Source organism: Megascapheus bottae, chromosome 12 (assembly GCF_031878675.1).
Source record: "Megascapheus bottae isolate mThoBot1 chromosome 12, mThoBot2.hap1, whole genome shotgun sequence".
Taxonomy (NCBI): Eukaryota; Metazoa; Chordata; class Mammalia; order Rodentia; family Geomyidae; genus Megascapheus; species Megascapheus bottae.
Window position 1 is genome coordinate 21,977,890 of NC_143520.1, and position 13,167 is coordinate 21,991,056.

At 43.4% G+C, this 13,167-nt stretch overlaps 2 protein-coding genes across 9 annotated transcripts in view; one reads left to right on the forward strand and one right to left on the reverse strand.

Annotated features, from left to right (window-relative positions):
- The window catches only part of Pkp4 (plakophilin 4), a 219,534-nt gene extending 210,885 nt beyond the window's left edge, over positions 1 to 8,649 (reverse strand). For 6 of the 7 annotated variants that reach the window (XM_090342794.1, XM_090342786.1, XM_090342790.1 and 3 more), the window contains exon 1: positions 8,538 to 8,613. The gene's annotated coding sequence lies outside the window, so the exon portion shown is untranslated. Of the gene's footprint in view, positions 1 to 8,537 lie in introns of all 7 variants that reach the window. The other variant, XM_090342791.1, reaches the window with a different exon arrangement.
- Positions 8,650 to 8,783: 134 nt separating this feature from the next.
- LOC150056322 (coiled-coil domain-containing protein 148-like) overlaps positions 8,784 to 13,167 on the forward strand; it is a 168,977-nt gene continuing 164,593 nt past the window's right edge. Inside the window, exon 1 of one of the 2 annotated variants that reach the window (XM_090342796.1) lies at positions 8,784 to 9,355. The gene's annotated coding sequence lies outside the window, so the exon portion shown is untranslated. The remainder of the gene's footprint in view (positions 9,356 to 13,167) is intronic. The other variant, XM_090342795.1, reaches the window with a different exon arrangement.

A 13,167-nucleotide genomic window follows, 5' to 3' on the forward strand; every position in this document is an offset into this window, starting at 1 on the left:
CTCAAGCTAGGGTACTAAACAACCAGCTTGAATATTTTAAGCTATTGTTTTACAAGGGTGTTTGGGAAGGGGCATATATTTTCATCCATTGTATAGTGAGTCCCTCCATTTGGAGAGTAGATATAGAATTCCCTTCATTGAATTCATTGAATTTTTTTATTATTTATTTATTGCCAGTTCTGGGCTTGAGCTCAGGGACTGAGAACTGTCCTTGGACTTTCTCAAGGCTAGAGCTCTACCACTTGAGCCTCAGCACTTCCAGCTTTTTTTCTACGTATGTGGTACCCAGGAATCAAACCTGGGTCTTCGTTCATGCTAGGCAAGTACTCTACCACTAAGCCAAACTCCTGGCCCACTGAATTTTTTTAACTAGTTTTTTGTTCTTATAAAAGAACACAAATCCAAATACAAAGCTCATTCTGCCGAAATCCACCACATTTTTCTCAAAATTGGTAATTGTTTACTTGTAAAAATTAAGAGTTGACTAACACACACACACACACACACACACACACACACACACACACACACACAATTGATAGTATAACAATGAAATACAATCAGTGAGTTTCTAAGAAAATATTTATAGAAAATGTGGGGCTGGGAGTTTGGCCTAGTGGTAGAGTGCTTGCCTAGCATGCACGAAGATCCAGGTTCAAAGTGGTGCTGTGGCTCAAGTGGTAGAGCTCTAGCCTTGAGAAAGCCCAAGGACAGTGCTCAGGCTCTTGAGTTCAAGCCCCAGGATGTGGGGCAAAAAAAGGAAGTGTTTTGTGGTTTATTGAGCATTTTAACAAGTCCTCTATAACCACTGCCTTAAATTCCCCTGTTTCCATCAATTATCTGAAAATTTTAGTCTTAGGGGTAAAGCCTTCAGTAGACCCAGGAGACTGGATGTTAACAAATGAATCCCAGTGGGGCGGTGGGGAGGGGGCTGTCAACTGTGCTGTGTGTGGCATGCACAAGAGCTTGTTGCTCAGCTCCAGCTGGCTGCTATTGTGGGATGCCCCCAAGGTCCTTCTCTAGAATACTTTATACAGAACTACCACCCAGCAGATATGGAGTCGATTCAGCCAGATCACAGGTTTGTGTGGCTCCAGCATCTACATGTTCATCGTACAACTTCAATCTCCTCCTTTTCTCCCAGAGGAACTGTAATAAGTTCTTGAGAAAATGGTGAATTCTTGCTAAGGAACAAATGTAACAGAAAAAAAAATGCCTCATGGTTCTGAATGAGAAACATTAGGTACTAGACTGGCTCTAGAAAGCATCAACATTGACTGCTCCTTTAAATAGGAAAACAAAGCTTGGAGGATTCTGGCTGGCTCCTGGGACACACACCTGCCCAGTGCCAAAACTGGGCTAAAACATGTACCTCTCTACATGATGATTTATCTTTTTTTTTTTTCCAATCTCCTCCCCAGGTTTTCAGCTTTGGAAGCCTCAAGCAATTTTTCTTTAGCATTTTGTTTCTAAATGATTAATTTCAGAAAGAAAAGAGGAGTATTAAATGATCTAAAATGATTTATTTTCAAACTACTGATTGAAAGAAGTAAAATTTTAAAAATGAACAACACTTCTGTACTTCCTTTGAGGGTTAATTAGGAGATATTGTCTAAAGTGACTTCTACATAGTATTGCAAGTACAAAAATTGTATTTCTATTTAGAAAGGAAATTTTACATTATGTAAGTGTTTCCCTTTGGTTTCTGCAATGTAATACTACCGGTCCCTACCTTTTAAACATATTAAGGTATTTGCCCAAACCTACAACTTTTTGATGAGAGGTGTTTAGTATCTCCTCAACGACTAATACAAAAGGCTATAACTTCTATATTTAAAAGTATCTAATTATTTTTGCTGAATTTTCTTTCTTATAATCTCTGGTAAACTATTAAACTCCTATTTTCCCAATATTTTTCCTTGCTATATCCAGCTTAAATCTATAACCATTTTAACTAATCTACAACAATTTTTCCAAATAGATATTTCAAAAAGTGTCATCAATCTGGCACTGGTGTAGTAATAAAAATAAATTACCTGAGCCAGGCATGGTGGCTCATGCCTGTAATCCTACTTATTCAGGAGGCTGAGATCAGAGGATCAAGGCTCAAAGCCAGCCTGGGCACAAAAAGACCTGCGATTCTTATCTCCATTGACCTCTAGAAAATGGTTAGTGGGGCTTTACTCAAGGGTAGGGTGGTAGGTAGCCTTGACTTGAAGAGCTCAGGGACAGAACACAGAGCTAGAGTTCAAGCCCCATGACCCACAAAAAAAAAGAATTACCCACTTTAAATGCTGGCCTGAGCAGACCCCGTTGTAAGCACTATTATGTGCTTTGGCTCATTTAATCCTTACCATATGAGGTAAGGACTTTCATTCCATTTAACAGATGAGCAAAATGAGGAGCAGAGGAATTAGCTGCAGTACCTAGAGCTGAAAGCTGTCTGGCTGCTCATGACACATGACATCACTGACTTGTTCATGCCATGTTTAGTGTCAACATAAAATCCCAAAGCTCTCCTGATCCCAACTATCAGAGTTAATCTTGGAGGTGAGATGGGGTTAGAAAGCAGGACCTCAAAAAAACTCATTTTCTGAAATGATGCTTTTGAAAACTAAAACAAAAATTACTTACCATAAAGGTTCAAAAGTCCCAAATGAGAAAGCCAACTTGTTGCTATAACTTCCACTGTGAGGGGATCATGTATTATGTGTATGCTGAGGACGTGTGTGTGTGTGTGTGTGTGTGTGTGTGTGTATATATATATATGTGTGCGCGCGCACGCGCACACGTGTGCATGTGGGTAACATACAAACATGTCCTGGAGTTCGAATTAAAGGCCTAGAAGCTGTCACTTCACTTTTTCACTCCAGACTGGCATTCTACCACTTAGAGCTCCACATCTGGTGTTTTGGTTGTTCTTTAAAGATTAGAGTCTCTTGGAGTTTTCTGCCTTAGTAGGTAGGATTACAATTACTATAATGACCTACCATGACTGGCTGCTTAGGACACTAAGGATTTGAGAAATGTGGTGCTGAAATGTAATTTAGGTCAATATAATCTGCTTCCTAGATGTTTTAAAAGAAAGATGCTATCATCCAAACATTGAGTGGTTGTCAAGGTCATTTGGTTGAATGGCAGATCTTCTCATTTGGGGCATAAGGTATTTTTCACCTCTCTCACTTTACAACTTAAAATATTATGGTTTACAGCCACAGTTCCTCTTCATATCTTACCTAATTTTACACAGAATATCACTGTGACAAAACCCACTTCAATTCTAAATTTAATCTGCAACATTAAGCACTAACATCTAGCTCTAGTTTTGACAAGTGGCATTGGCCCCCTCCAAGCTGACAGATGTGTTACAAATGGTATTGTGCAGGAATCCAGGTTAGATCTGAATAGGATTAACAACTGGTTATTAACAATCACTCAATTTACATTCAATAAAGAGGTTAAAGGTGAATCACTGGTTCTCCTGGCCCTTCTTTCCCCTCACTGCATATAGTATAAATGTATACATTTTCATATGTATACATATGGACATACAACATAACTTCCTTCAGGGACTGGCACCCACCCTATCACCAGGAATTATCCAGTTCATGAAAATGCTTTATATGACACAACTACTAATACAGATACCACCATATTTTATTTTATGTATTTCATACTACTAAAATTTTACTGTTCAATCTTTAATGACATTTTATCCTCTGGTGGAAATCTTAACACAGATCATATAACTTATCAAGACTATGAATAAGATCATCAGTGACGTAGTCAGCATTTATAGGTATATTATATAAATGTAAACCTACATTATGAAACAAATAAAATTATGGCAATGTCATTAAACATATAAGGCTTTTTCAGTTTATTGTGGTGTACTATCATGTAATACTTTTAAGATAACATAGCCCTCAAGCATTACAATAGTTCCAAAGAATTTTTTAAATGGCAACGTGAGCCTGCTGAATGTTTTAAAGCCAGCAATCATATAAAACGTTGCTCTTGGCAACTTAAGAGTCTGTTCCCCTCATCCTGGGTGTGTGTGGGGGGGGGGGGGGAAACGACAAGGACACACACACACTATTTCTGCAGCACTAATGTGACATGCTGAAGGCTAGCACCAATACAGGGCAGTGTATGATCTGTTGTATCTATGTGTCTTCAAGTTTTACTTCTTTCCTTCCTTGTTGGAAGCTTTCTGCAAAGTTTGGCCATGAAATAGTTATTTCATTCTGCAAACATATCTTGTCCACTGGTGTTGTGTTTCATGGTTTCCTTCCCCCTTCAGCGCAGAAATAGCACCAAAGAACCATTTAACACATGGATGAAGTAATTATCTCCCAGTACATGGAAGGTGTATGGACAATTTCCCAATGTGATATGTAATTCCACAGACATTTTTGCCCTGCAAAAACCCTACAACAACCTCTACTTTATCTCTAAAAATGAAGGTAAGCTGTTCACTTTACAATTGAGCATGATAATGAGCTACTGCTTCATTAAAAATAAAAACAGGGGCCGGGAGTTTGGCCTAGTGGTTAAAGTGCTTGCCTAGCATGCATGAAGACCCGGGTTCGATTCCTTGGTACCACATACATAGAAAAAAGCCAGAAGTGGTGCTGAGGCTCAAGTGGTAGAGCTCTAGCCTTGAGAAAGTCCAAGGACAGTGCTCAGGCCCTGAGCTCAAGCCCAGGACTGGCAAAATTTAAAAAAAAAAATAAAAAAATAAGAACAGTTAGATGCTCGTAGCTCATGCCTGTAATCCTAGCTACTATGGAGGCTGAGATCTGAGGATCCTGGTTCTAAGCCAGCCAGAACAGAAAAGTCTATAATAGGACTCTTATCTCCAATGAACTACTCAGAAAAATCCAAAAATGGTGCTGTAGCTCAAGTGATAGAGCACTACCCTGGAGCTCAAAAGGCTCAGAGACAGTGCTTATGCCCCAAGTTCATGCCCCAGGACCAGAGAAAAGAAAAGATCTTGAGGGGAAGAGCTCAAGGTCAGGCCCAGAGTTCAAGCTCCACGCCCAACAAAAGACCAAAAAAAAAAAAAAAAAAAAAAGCCAATGCCAGTGGCTCACACCTGTAATCCTAGTTACTCAGGAGGCTGAGATCTTGAGGATCCCAGTTCAAAGCTAGCCTGGGCACAAAAGACCATGAGACTCTTATCTCCAATTAGTCACCAGAAAAGCGGAGTGGCAATGTGGCACAGGAGTAGCCTTGAGCTGAAGAGCTCAGGGACGGCGCCCAGGTCCAGAATTCAAGCCCCACGACAAAAAATAAATAAAAAATCAAAATATTCATTTTCAATATATTTCAGTATGTCAAAGATGAGGAACAGCAAATGATAGATGGTTGGCATCATGTAGTATATTAAAATCTATTTAAACAGAGCTAACAGTAAGAAAATTACTGTTTATAAGTTGACAATATTTTTAAATGAATTTACGTGAATTTAAAATTCTTAAATTTAACTTTACATTACCAATTTGTATAAGCCATGAAGAAAAATGCAACTGTAATGCAGACTTTATTCAAATACTCAAGGTCATACAATTACTAAAGTTATTAAACTAAATGTTTATTTTACTTCTTTCTTTAATATATGACATAAGAAAACAATGCAGTACTTACACCTTATATAATGGTAGAAGGTTAAGGGAGAATGCATTTTGGTCCAAACAGTTTAGCTTATTTTCCCCAGTGAAAGACTACCAGCTGAAAAGTCTCCTCTATTTAAACATTGCCGAAAACTGAATGTGTTTCTAATTCAAAGCCTGCCTCTACCTGAAGCAGGTGAAACTATTTACAACAACTAAATATGCATCATTGTAATTTGTTTTTTGAACAGGGCTCTCAATTTCTAACACAGCAGAGAAACTAAATGTGCCTTTTATGGTTGGGGGAAGGAGGCTGCCGCTAGGAACTTGGGATCAGCTTCAAGCAGGCTAAATCCCAACTCAACCTGCTTTCAGCTTTTTACTCTGTAATCTTGATATCAAACCAAACAACCAGGAGTTAAACTCTGCTGTAATATGATATTGTTACATAATAAGTTTCCTGTTGGCATTTACAAACACCTCCCCAAATCCTCCAGTGTTACTGTACACAAATTAAACCTCTAAATTAGAAGGTTCACTGATTATGGACATACTTGAAAAACAATGTAGCAACCAAAGACATAACCCCTCATTTTCTTTCGCTTGGATGCTTAGCTAAATGGCTCTCTCTGTATATACTTTTCAGTGCTCTTGAGCCACACAAAGTAGGGGTTGAAAGACAGCGGATTGGCTGGACAAGTGCCTTAGTTTACTGAATCTGATACAAAATAACAAGTGCAGAGAGCTTTTATTATAGTAAATGTAACCTTCAAAGCAAACTGTCAAATCAAGGCATACATGGCATGCTTTTCAACATCCAGAAACACTTAACCCAGGCATTGTTATTTGCATGTTGCCATTTTTCTTAACTGTTACATTGGCAACAGAAGTGAAAATACCTGTATGCAATACAGTGCACTGGAAAACAGAAGCGGTTTTTTTCCTTTAAAAAAAAAATTGAAGCCCAATCTGTCAAAAATTTGCTTTTCTGTATTAAGAAAATAAAATTCGACAAAAGATGAGTTGTAACCATTCATTATTATATACAAATATTTACCAACCTTTAAAAGTTGTAGGACTAGGTTGTTTTTTAGTCAAACTCAGTAGCAAAAGAAAAAGAACTAAGATCTGAGCTGATAAATTACATCTTGAAATATATATGATTGCAGTGTCCCCGTGTTAATTCCAATGGTAACTGACACGCCCCGAATTTAACTGTACCAGACAGCTCTATCAGTCCCATCGCTGACCAAACACTACTTCTCTGTTTCTATTCATTATGTATTATACGAGGTCTTAACACAGCCTCGTATGATGCAGGGGGGGGGGGAAATTTGCAATTCTTTAAACCGCAAAGTAAGGCACTCAGAAATCTGTCTTGCAATAAGTACCTCCGGGTCCACGAACACTAAGAGACATTTTTTTTCCATAGACATATGTTGCCTGTAAGCTCATCACTCTTAGGAACCCTGAGCTCTGTTTCTGCAGATTTTCAGAAAACCCTAGTTTAAAAATAAACAGCTTTGCAAACCAAACTTGGAAAGAGTCTCGTGCCATGCTCAATAACCTTGGTTACAGTGCAATCAGCTCCCGATTCAGACTTGGAGAGCAATGCAGCAAAAAAAAAAAAAAAAAGAAAAGAAAAAAAGAAAGAAAGAAAAAGAAAAAAAAAAAAACCCACGAAAGCCAAGGTGGGGCCCAAAGAAACTACCGCGCTTCCTTCCCCGGGCAGCCCTCTCTGCAGCATGGCGAGGAGCGCCGGCGGAGTGGAGCCCGGCTCACCAGCTCGGCTCGGAAGATGCTCCGGTGACCTCTGGCAGCGCGGCCGAGCGCTGGGCCGGGAAGGCGCTCGTGCCTCCGCGTCGGGCCGTGCGGACTCTGCCCCTGGTGCATTCCTCGCATTCCGGCACAACGTGTCGCCAGCCTGGGAGCTGGCAGCCTCCGTGCCCCCCCCCCCCACCGCCACACACCTGACCACCGCTGCGCCCCGAGCGGCGGCCGCCGCCGCACCTCCGCTGCCCGCGCTCGCGGTCTGTCGCACTCAGCCCAGCCGCGGCCCCGCTGCTCTCTCCCCCGCCACCCCCCCCCCACGTCACCTCCCCAGCTCCGGGGAGAGGCGGAGAGGGCCGGGCGGCCCCGGCGGGCGCACAGGGACACCCGATCTGCCGAGGGGTGATGCAGCTTCGTCTCAACTCCTGGCCGGGAGGCGAGGGAGCAGCGGCGCAGGAGGGCAACGGGGAGCCTCCGGGGCCGGGGACCCGGGAGGGGTGGAGCGTGACGATTCGCCGCGAGGAGAGGGGCGCGCTGGACCGGCAGGAGTGAGGGGCGCCGTGGGGGACCAGCGGCGGGAGCGAGCCGCCGGCGGGGGCGTGGGAGAAAGAGTCCGAGGGCCCGGGCGCAGGTCCTGGGGAAGGGAAGGACGGGCGAACACGGCTCCCGGGACTGAGGAAGGCGGGCGCCCCGGGGTGGGTGCTGGGGGCGCCGAAGCGGCGTTCCAGGCAGGCTGGAGCCTGGACGCCGGCCGGCCGGCCGGGGGCGGGCCGGGGAGCTCCGCGCCCTGCTCAAGTTGGGGGCCGGAGGTGGTCGGGGGTGGGGGGGGTGGGCCTCGGGATCCGAAAAGCCCGGACCAACCGGGGAGGGGTCGTGAGCGGCGCGGAGCCCCGGCCCGAGTGGTCGCCGGTGGAACAGCCTAGGGAGGGTGAAACTTGTGCGCCTGCCGGGGGGGGGGAGGGGAGCGGGAGGCGAGTGCGGGCACGAACACGAGGCAGGGCGGGCGCGCGAGGCGGCCGCGAGGCCGGGGACCGAGTAACGGAGGAGGGGGGGGAGAGGCTGCGCCCGGGGGCAGCGGGTCCCCCGCGCGGGGCCGAGGGCCCAGGCGGCCGCGGGACTCCCCGCGCCCCCGAAGCCAGCCCGCACACTTACTTTCCAGGTTAAGCCGCGGCCGTCGTAGCTCCACAGATCGGGGACATCCGCGCCAAGGATCGCCGCTGCGGCACCCGGAAAATTAAAAAAGTGCGGCGGCCGAGCTGCTGCCCACCCCTCCCTCCCCCACCCGCCCCCTCCCCTGGAGAGGCTCTCCCACCACCCCGGTGGCCGACTCGCCCCTCTACCCCGTGCCCATGGTGCCGCCTCCGCGGCCGGCTTCGGTGAGGACTCAGCCCCGGAGCCCCCTCTACTGCCCAGAGGCCGCCGCCACCGCCCGCCCAGCCGCCAGCCCGCCTGCACGGCCAGCCCCAGGCTCCCGGGAACGTCAGCACGCCGCCGTCTCCGGACAAGCTTTCCTCCAGCCCCATTGGTCGCAGGGAGAGGGCTGGCCCTCCCCATTGGCCCGGCCCTCATATTGAACGGACCAATAGGAGCCGCGGTCTCAGGTCGCCATAGAGACCGATGCTGTTAAGAGGGAGTGAGAGGGCCTGAAGACGGTGGGAGTGTAGGCAAAGGTGCCTCCAGCCCCGGGCGCTGGGGGCTTGCAGGAAGGGGTGGGGGACAAGAAGTATTAGGGAATTCCTGAGTGCTGGCTCTGAAATCTGATGTAGGCTTTGTTCTTTTTTTTTTATCCCCCTCTTATTGTCATCCACCTGTGCATGGTTTGTCCCTGAAGTTAAAAGCTAGAACGACTGAACCCTTAGACTTATCCTTGACAGAGAAAGCCCGCGAGGGGGCACTCACTTTTCCTGCCTCTGAGAAGCTCTCAGGCTATGCCCTTTGACCCTTGACATCTTGTGCAGCTGCTTCTCCAGGTGAGTTTGCACCTCATCCTTTAAATCACAGTTTTTGCCTCAGGTCACTGAGTCACTTGAGTTGTGCTTGTTCTTACCACGCACTCCCTCTTACCACCCACTCCCCCTTCCCTGAGATAGATCTTACCCTACTTAGATTTTGGGGTCATTGAACGTTCCCAAAAGACTCAAACAGTATTTCCTTTGCATGTTATTTCTATAAGGAAACAGGCTGGAGGATTGAGGATAGGTGCCAGGGAATACCAAACCATATCTCTTATCTTCCCCAATTGCAAGGTATTTATTAAATAACTTCTGTATTTAGATTCTTACTATGAACTTGACAGGTGCATGCTCTTTTTATACATCTAAAGAAGGATACAAGTGACGGAGCATATCCTTCATTGCCTCTTATTTGTTTTCATGAGAGAAAAAACAGATTACAGTTGATAGTTTTCTGTCTGCTTTCCAAGTAATTGCTAACCTTGGTAAAGGAATGAAGCATGGAATCAGTAATCAAAGAAAGCTTGTTTAGTAATGTGTGCTATACTTTCATTTAAATTCTGTTCGTTTGTCAATACAACTTACGTTTTATCAATGACTTTTATAATTAGAAACACATATTGAAAGGGGGCTTCCTTTGAAACATAACTGTTCCAGCATAGAGCCACTACTCTTCTTTTATTCCTTCTTTAGATAATTTTTGCCATTTTTATAATAACCACTTTAGTTTAAAAAGGAAACAAATAAAATATTTATTTACTGCCCCTTCAAATTAGAGGACCCATACTATACTGTGTAAGAAAGCTTATAGGATGTTCAAAATTACAAATATTTTGTTGTGGGAAACATTGAAGTGCAAACTACCTTTATGGCATACTATATTCTGAGTTTTAAGTTGGATGACAGGCTTTGCTCTTGGTTTTTAATCTCACTTGAAGGATTACAAAACAAAGAAATCTTAATACAGTACCATGCTTGGAAAAGTTTTCACCCACAATTTGCTGTAAAATTTGAGTGTATTTGATAATCTCACGCAGGGTTGCTCTATGGAACAAAACAGGAATGCTGTATGTGAATGTATCCTCTATTTTCTAAAGAAAGCACCAGCAACAAGAGCCGGTCCTTGCTTTCTTTTGTCTTTTCACTATGGCTTTCTTTGATGTGTGTTTGTTTTCTTGGTGGTGGTGGTGGTGGTGTGTGTAAATGTTTGTCAGTATGTGGGTATGTGTATGCATGCTTGAGATCAAAGCCTGGGCTTTGTCCCTTAGCTTTAAAACTCAAAGCCAGCACTGTGTCAATTGAGGCACAGTTCCACTTCTCGTTTTCTGCTGGTTATTTGAGATAAGAATCTCTTCTTGTACTTTACAGATGGATTGGGTTCAAATCAAATCTCAGCCTCCTAAGTAGCTAGGATCACAGTAGCTAGGATCACAGTCCTGATCCATCAGTACCCAGATGTTTATTGAAGAATCAAAACAGTAAAATACACTTTTACTAAAACATTTTAATGTACTATCAAAATAATAGATTTTTTTAAGAAATAAATTTCAGTATTGCTGCATGGATCAAAAGTTTGTGTAGCTGAGCACAATGGCTCATGCCTATAGATCTAGCTACTCAGGAGGCTGAGATCTGAGGATCGTGGTTCAAAGCCAGCCTGGGCAATACAAAGCCGAACTACTCATCTCCAATTAATTGCTGGAAAATGGGAAGTGGAAGTGGGGCTTGGCCCAAGGGTAGGGCTATAGCCTTGAGCTGAAGAGCTCAGGGACAGCGCCCAGGCCAGAGTTCAAGCCTCCTCAACCCCACCACCAAATGATTCCCTTCTTGAATACTTGTTTGTTAAATACGTCATTTGAAATATGATGTAAAAATCAATGTTAATAAATTCTTTAATTAAAAAAAGTTTGTCTAATTGAAAAAAAAAAAAAACCCTGAGCATTTCCTTTTTTCCTGTCTTGGGCTAGCATGAAAAGAACAACAAAAGAACTAGCTGTAGTGACCTTTTATATTTTTCTCAGAGTATGTGTTGATTATTATTTTGATGTTGCATGCTTCATATTCATAGTGTCATTTTGTATAACTTCCATATCATTAAAATGTTACTAAAATCCAACACGGACGCATCCTAAAATCAGTTGTCACTCAGTTTTTCTTGTTATCTTTAGTGGAAAGTTTCTTTTGAATTTGCTTTGCTTACTAAGCCTCATCAAGCAAGGCTGAGAAATCACTTCATTCCACTGAAAGTTAATGCTGTCTAGACTTTTCTGATTTCCTATATTCCTTTTATAATGGAGGGGGAGGGATTATCTAGAACACTTACCTGGGACATTATACAGGGCACTTTCCCAAATCTCCATATGTGCTTTTCTCAAATCCCCACTGTACTTGAGCTCCCTTGAATTCTAAAATGATCTTCTTGCTTCACTGAAGGAAATCCAGCCCGAGGTTCCTGAGCTTAACTTTGTAAACCTCATTCTTAATTACCATGCATGTTCACATCCTTTAGAGGCTGGGGAGAGCCAGGGCTTCTCTCCTATGCTCAGACTCTAGTTTACTACTAAACATGAGAAATCCTCTCTCTACTGTGATCTTTTCTGTGTGGATTATAATTCTTCTCTTATCTTGTAGATCCTCTCTGAAGGGTTTTCCTAAGCCTTAATATCTAGCCTTTTATGAAGCTGCTTCTCATTTATCCTGCCTTCATCTCCAGGGACTACCCTTTCCCTTTCACCAAAAAACAGTATAAAGGGGATTTCTGGAGGCATTTATTTTGTCACCACTGTTGGTTTGGCATTTGAGCATTACTGTAATGATTTTGAAAATTGTGCTATTTCTCCTCAAAATCCAGTTCATTTTACCAATTAACTTTTTCATTCCAAAATACCCTTGGCTCTGGAGTGGTAGTGCCTCAATTCTGTGTTTCTTGTGGAAGACAGAAACTTGACTCACCTAGCTAGAGACCCATAGAAATGCAAATAACCTACATGTGGAGAGAAAGCTTTAAACAAGCTAGCTTTAGCACTTGCTGGGTCTAAATGGTGGGTAGTTGTGGTGCAAAGAGAGGCCCAAGGCAGGTGAAAGTGCTTGGGACAAAGTTGAAAAGATCCCACAGATTGAGAGACTCCACCTCAAGTAAACAGCAGAAACCAATGAACTTTTCAATTACTTGCAGAGAAAGAAGTCAACCTGAACTTCTCAAAGATTAGGGACTAGTTGTAACTTTCCAACGTTTATTGTTTTCTTTGTAGCTCACAATGGTTAGTGATAAATTCTTTTTAAATCAGAAAACACAACAAAACAAAACAGAAAACAAGCCCTAGGGGAAAGCAAGAAAACTGTTCCTACTTCATCTACTGAAGTGGTGGGACCAAAGAAGACAAAAACTGCAAAACTACCCTGAGGCTGATAGCTTTTATTTTAAAAATAGGAATGTTAAAATAGTCTATTAGCAAATGAGGAAAAAGCTGTGGAGTTTCAGACCTGAGGAGAGCAGCTAGGTTTAGTGCTGGTTAGTTTAGGTGGCTTTGAGATTGATTGCCTGGGCCCTTAGGCAGCTCTTTTCTGAATATGCAGATCCACAGCTCCTCCCATTTTAAAGACCTAGCTCAGTTACCCAGCCTCTAGCAGGGCTGATTTCCACCACAATGTATTTATTTCTCTTGACACTATTTACCTCCTGGGGTAGTTACTTATCAGTTCCCTTCCCTGGGAAGAAGAATTGGATATTTGACCTCACCATAGCTGTCTAGGAAAAACTAAAAGTCCTTTGGTTTTTGGTGCACTTTTCCCCCTTTTTTTCTTTTCTTTTAGTTGTCAGAAGAATTGGA